Here is a 5,630-nt window from a genome sequence, read left to right on the forward strand (position 1 = left end):
CAAACCATGCTGATCTCTACCAGGTTGGGCCAAACCAGACTGATCCATTCCAGGCTGGACCAAACCACGCTGATCTGCACCAGGTTGGACCAAGCCAGGCTGATATGCACCAGGCTGCACCAAAGCATGCTGAAATCTGCCAGACTGGATCAAATCATGCTGTTCTGTGCCAGGTTGTATGAAGCCAGTTGCTTCCAAACTGGGCTGCACAAAACCTTGCCGATCTGCACTAATTGGCATCAACCCAGGTGATACCAAACCATGCTGGTCTGTAAAAGGTAGAATCAGTCCATGTTGATCTATGACAGGCAATATCAATCCTTGCTGGTCCACTCCAGCGGCTACCAGTCCTTGCTGACCCATGCCTGATATTACAAATCCACGCTGATCCATGCCAAGTGGTTCCATACTGCGTTGGTCTGTGCCAGGAAGTACCATACCATGCTGATATGCACCGACTGAAACCAGACCATGTTGGTCTGTGCTAGGTAGTTCCAATCCTTGCTGGTCTCTGCCAGGTACTGATGGTGGCAACATACGTTGCTCATCCATGACAAGTCGTCCCCATTCCTGATCATCCATTTCAGGTGGTGGCACACGAAGCTGGCCCATGCTGAGGGGTACCACACCATGTAGGTAAGTGCCAGCGTGCACTAATCCAGGCTGATCCATGCCAGTTGGTTCTAACCCACGGCGATCTGACCTTAGATGGACCTGACTCTGGCTAGCGGGCACCCTACTGGGCTGCTCCCTGGCTGAGGTTAAGTCCTGTTGAACTGGACCAGGACGTGCATCTCGTTCATCTCTTCTTGGAAGTGTCGAGGTAAGCTTCTCTCTACTCCTGCGACGATCTGAGTCTGATTTGAATTGGAATACAGAAGACTGATGGAGTCGTGGCATGCCGGCTTCATCACGGGCCCTCGGCGGCTGCTGTCTACCAGTACCAGAGGGGCGCCTGCTTTGTTCCCTACTGGTAACCCCATCAGAGGGGTGTGCTGCACCACCAGATCCTGATGCAGTCTGATCCGGGCCAAGATCACCGGCAGAATCCAGAGCCTGCTCAATACTTGGTTGCCTGGTAGAGGCTCCGCTTAGAGTCCCATCAGGTGATGTTAAGGAAGTGAACCCTCTACGCTTAGAAAATCCCATAAGTGTTTCTGAGCCCTGGTTGGAAAGGAAGAAGGAAATCAATAACAGTCAAAATATTCACTATCAGAGCGGGAAGAAAGGAAATCTAGAAGTTCTGACTAGGATGATTTAGGGACCCTGGAGAAAAAAGCCCTCTGGTCCTAAAAGCTAAGCTTGACATAAAGAAACACACTGACAGGTGGCTGAGGTGGGTGGATCACTTGAGATCAGGAGTTCGAGACCAGCCTGACCAACATGGTGAAACCCGGTCTCTACTAAAAATACAAAAATATTAGCCAGGCTTGGTACTGCACACCTGTAATCCCAGCTACTCAGGAGAATCCTTTGAACCCAAAAGGCAGAGGGTGCAGTGAGCCGAGATCACGCCACTGCACTCCAGCCTGTGCAACACAGCAAGACACCATCTCAAACATAAATAAATAAATAAATAAAATGTAAACATGCAAACCGATGGACCCAGAAACTCCACAGATAGGAATTTTCTCTGAATCCTCACCAAAGGATGCCAAGCTTTACATACAATGATGGGGTCTGCAGCATCGTTGATAAGATATATCATCAATAAGGGACTGAGATATTTCTGGTCAGCAATACAGTAGATGCTATTAATCCATGAAAAGAATGAACCACTTCCATTTCCAGCTAAGATGAAGTAACAGGGGCTGGATTTACCCTCCTGTCTGTAACAAGAAAAAACAAAACTGAGGCTGGTAGCAGTGGCTCACGCCTGTAATCCCAGCACTTTGGGAGGCCTATGTGGGTGGATCATGAGGTGAGGAGTTCAAGACCAGCCTGACCAACATGGTGAAGCCCCATCTCTACTAATAATACAAAAACTAGCTAGGTGTGGCGGCACATGCCTGTAATCTCAGCTACTTAGGAGGCTAAGGCAGGAGAATTGCTTGAACCCGGGAGGCGGAGGTTGCAGTGAGCCAAGATCGCGCCACTGCACTCCAGCCTGGGTGACAGAGCGAGACTCCGTCTCAAAAACACAAAAACAAAAACAAAAAAAAACCAACAACAGCTGTGAAACAGTGGTTTCCTAGGCACCAGATATCAAGTTATGAAGGACAGTAATTCCCAAGAGGTGGAGAAATGAAAACTGGGAGCCCTGCATCACCCTGGCTTTCTGCCTTGCTGGAGCTTCCAGACTGCAGTGCAGGGAGGGAGAATTGAGGTGGAGCCCAGCAGACTCTCTGAGCTGAGGAGACAGAACTGAGCATTCAGGGAGATTCAGGGAGATTCAGGTCACAGGATAGAGTACCAGAAAGAAACGAGTTATCCAGGCGCGGTGGCTCATGCCTGTAATCCCAGAACTTTGGGAGGCTGAGGCAGGTGGATTACCTGAGGTCAGGAGTTTGAGACCAGTCTGGTCAACGAGGCGAAACCCCATCTCTACTAAAAATACAAAAATCAGCCAGGCATGGTCGCACATGCCTGTAGTCGCAGCTACTTGGGAGGCTGAGGCAGGAGAATCGCTTGAACCCAGGAGGTGGAGGTTGCAGTGAGCTGAGATCGTGCCACTGCACTCCAGCTTGGGTGACAGAGCATGGCTCTGTCTCAAAAAAAAAATTATTTAGAAAGAAGGGAGATGACAGATAGCCCACTCCAGAGGTCTGTGGAGGTTCCCCTCCGAGTGATCGGCACACATTTGATGGGCACACGCATGTGGGAAGACGTCCCAAGACGGGGAAGGAACCATCTGCAGGGCTTGAAGAAGCAGCGCCCGACTGCCATGGGGCTGGGAATGGTGCCTGTTTTTATCAACCAGTTTGGAAAAACTCATCATTCAAGTAGCACAGAGCAGAGTGTACTCAGAAAAGTGTCGCCTCAGAAGTGGAGAATAATCCGCCCTAGACTGAACAAACCTATGGGCCCACCTAACAAATCATAAAATCACAAAAGCAAGGCCTGAAACAATCAAACTGTTTTTAAGTAGCTGTGTACTTGGGGAAAAAGGCTCAAGAAAATGTGGCTCACACCTGTAATCTCAACACTTTGGGAGACCAACGTGGGCGGATCACCTGAGTGTAGGAGTTCGGGACCAGCCTGGCCAACATGGTGAAACCCTGTCTCTACTAAAAATACAAAAATTAGCCAGGCACAGTGGCACACACCTGTAATCCCAGCTACTCAGGAGGCTGAGGTAGGAGAATCGCTTGAACCCGGGAGGCGGAGTTTGTAGTGAGCCGAGATTGTGCCACTGCGCTCCAGCCTGGGCGACAGAACAAGACTTCATCTCAAAAGAAAAAAAAAATACAAAAATAGCTAACATCCGATGCAGGAAAAGTCACAATGGCTGGCACCCAATCAAAGATTGCCAGGCACACAAAGAGGCAGGGAGACATGACCCATAATGAGGAGATAACCAATTGAGACCAACTCAGCACTGGCATCTGTGTTAGAATTAGCAGAGATGGTTATTAAAACAGTTACTATGGCTGCACACACACAAGCACACACTTTAGACACAGGGACTCACTGTCAGTCTGGAGTGCAGTGGCACAATCACAGCTCACTGCAACCTTTAACTCCTGGGCTCAAGCAAGCCTCGCCCTTCAGCCTCCCAAGTAGCTAGGACTACTTGGGAGTCTCACTTTTTGTTTGTTTGTTTGTTTGAGACAGAGTCTTGCTCTGTCGCCCAGGCTGGAGTGCAGTGGCACAGTCTCAGCTCACGGCAACCTCCGCCTCCAAGGTTCAAGTGCCTCAGCCTCCTGAGTAGTTGGGATCACAGGCACGCACCACCATGCCTGGCTAAGTTTTTGAGTTTTTAGTAGAGATGGGGTTTCACCACGTAGGCCAGGCTGGTCTTGAACTCCTGACTTCAGGTGATCCATCCACCTCAGCCTTCCAAAGTGCTGGGATTACAGGCATGAGCCACGCTGCCTGGCCTTCTGGCTAATTTTTTTTTTTGAGACAGAGTCTCACTCTGTCGCCCAGGCTGGAGTGCAGTGGCGTGATCTTGGCTCACTGCAAGCTCTGTCTCCCGGCTTCATGCCATTCTCCTGCCTCAGCCTCCTGAGTAGCTGGGACTACAGGCGCTCTCCACTACGCCTGGCTAATTTTTTTTTGTATTTTTAGTAGAGATGGGGTTTCACCATGTTAGCCAGGATGGTCTTGATCTCCTCACCTTGTGATCCGCCCACCTTGGCCTCCCAGAGTGCTGGGATTACAGGCGTGAACCATCACGCCTGGCCCCTTCTGGCTAATTTTTTAAAAAATGTTTTTGTAGAGAAGGGGTCTTGCTATATTGCCCAGGCTGGCCTCAAACTCCTGATCTCAAGCAGTCTTCCCTCCTCAGTATCCCAAAGCACTGGGACTGGGGACGTGAGCTGCTGCACACAGATATAGCTAGAATTCTTTCTTTCTTTTTTTTTTTTTGAGATGGAGTCTTGCAGTGTCACCCAGGCTGGAGTACAATGGTGTGATCTCGGTTTACTGCAACCTCTGCCTCCTGGGTTCAAGCGATTCTCCTGCCTCAGCCTCCTGAGTAGCTGGGATTACAGGCACCCGCCGCCATGCCCAGTTAATTTTTGAATTTTCAGTAAAGATGGGGTTTCACCATGTTGGTCAGGATGGTCTTGAACTCCTGACCTCATGATCCACCTGCACCGGCCTCCCAAAGAGTTGGGATTACAGTCATGAGCCACTGCGCCCAGCCAAGTATAACTATATTTCTTATGTTCAAAAGGTAGAGACATATAATATATTTTTTAAAGTCCTGAATTGAACTAATGGACATTGGACAGGCACAGTGGCTCAAGTGAGCTGTGATTACACCACTGGACTCCAGCCTGGGTACGCAGCTAATTTTTGTATTTTTGGTAGAGATGGGTTTTCACTATGTTGGCCAGGCTGGTCTCGAACTCCTGACCTCAAGTGATCTGCCTACTTCAGCCTCCCAAAGAACTTTGATTACAGGCATGAGCCATTGCGACTGGCCTTTTTTTTTTTTTTTTGAGATGGAGTCTCGCTCTGTAGCCCAGGCTGGAGTGCAGTGGCATGATCTTGGCTCACTGCAAGCTCCGCCTCTCGGGTTCACACCTTTCTCCTGCCTCAGACTCCCAAGTAGCTGGGGACTAGAGGCACCCGCCACCACGCCCGGCTAATTTTTTATTTTTAGTAGAGACAGGGTTTCATGTCTTAGCCAGGATGGTCTCGATCTCCTGACCTCATGATCTGCCTGCCTCAGCCTCCCAATGTGCTGGGATTACAGGCGTGAGCCACTGAACCTGGCCACGCAACCAGCCTTTTAACAATTTTTTGTAGAGATGGGGTCTCAATATGTTGCCCAGGCTGGTCTCAAACTCCTGGCCTCAAGCACTTCTCCCGCCTTGACCTCCCAAAGCACTAGGATTAAAGGCGTGAGCAACCATGGCCGACCTCTTGGTCTTTTTTTTTTTTTTTTTCAGACAGTCTCCCTCTGTTGCCCAGGTTGGAGTTCAGTGGCGCGGTCTCAGCTTACTGCAACCTCTGCCTCC

Source organism: Piliocolobus tephrosceles, chromosome 16 (genome assembly GCF_002776525.5).
Source record: "Piliocolobus tephrosceles isolate RC106 chromosome 16, ASM277652v3, whole genome shotgun sequence".
NCBI classification, from domain to species: Eukaryota; Metazoa; Chordata; class Mammalia; order Primates; family Cercopithecidae; genus Piliocolobus; species Piliocolobus tephrosceles.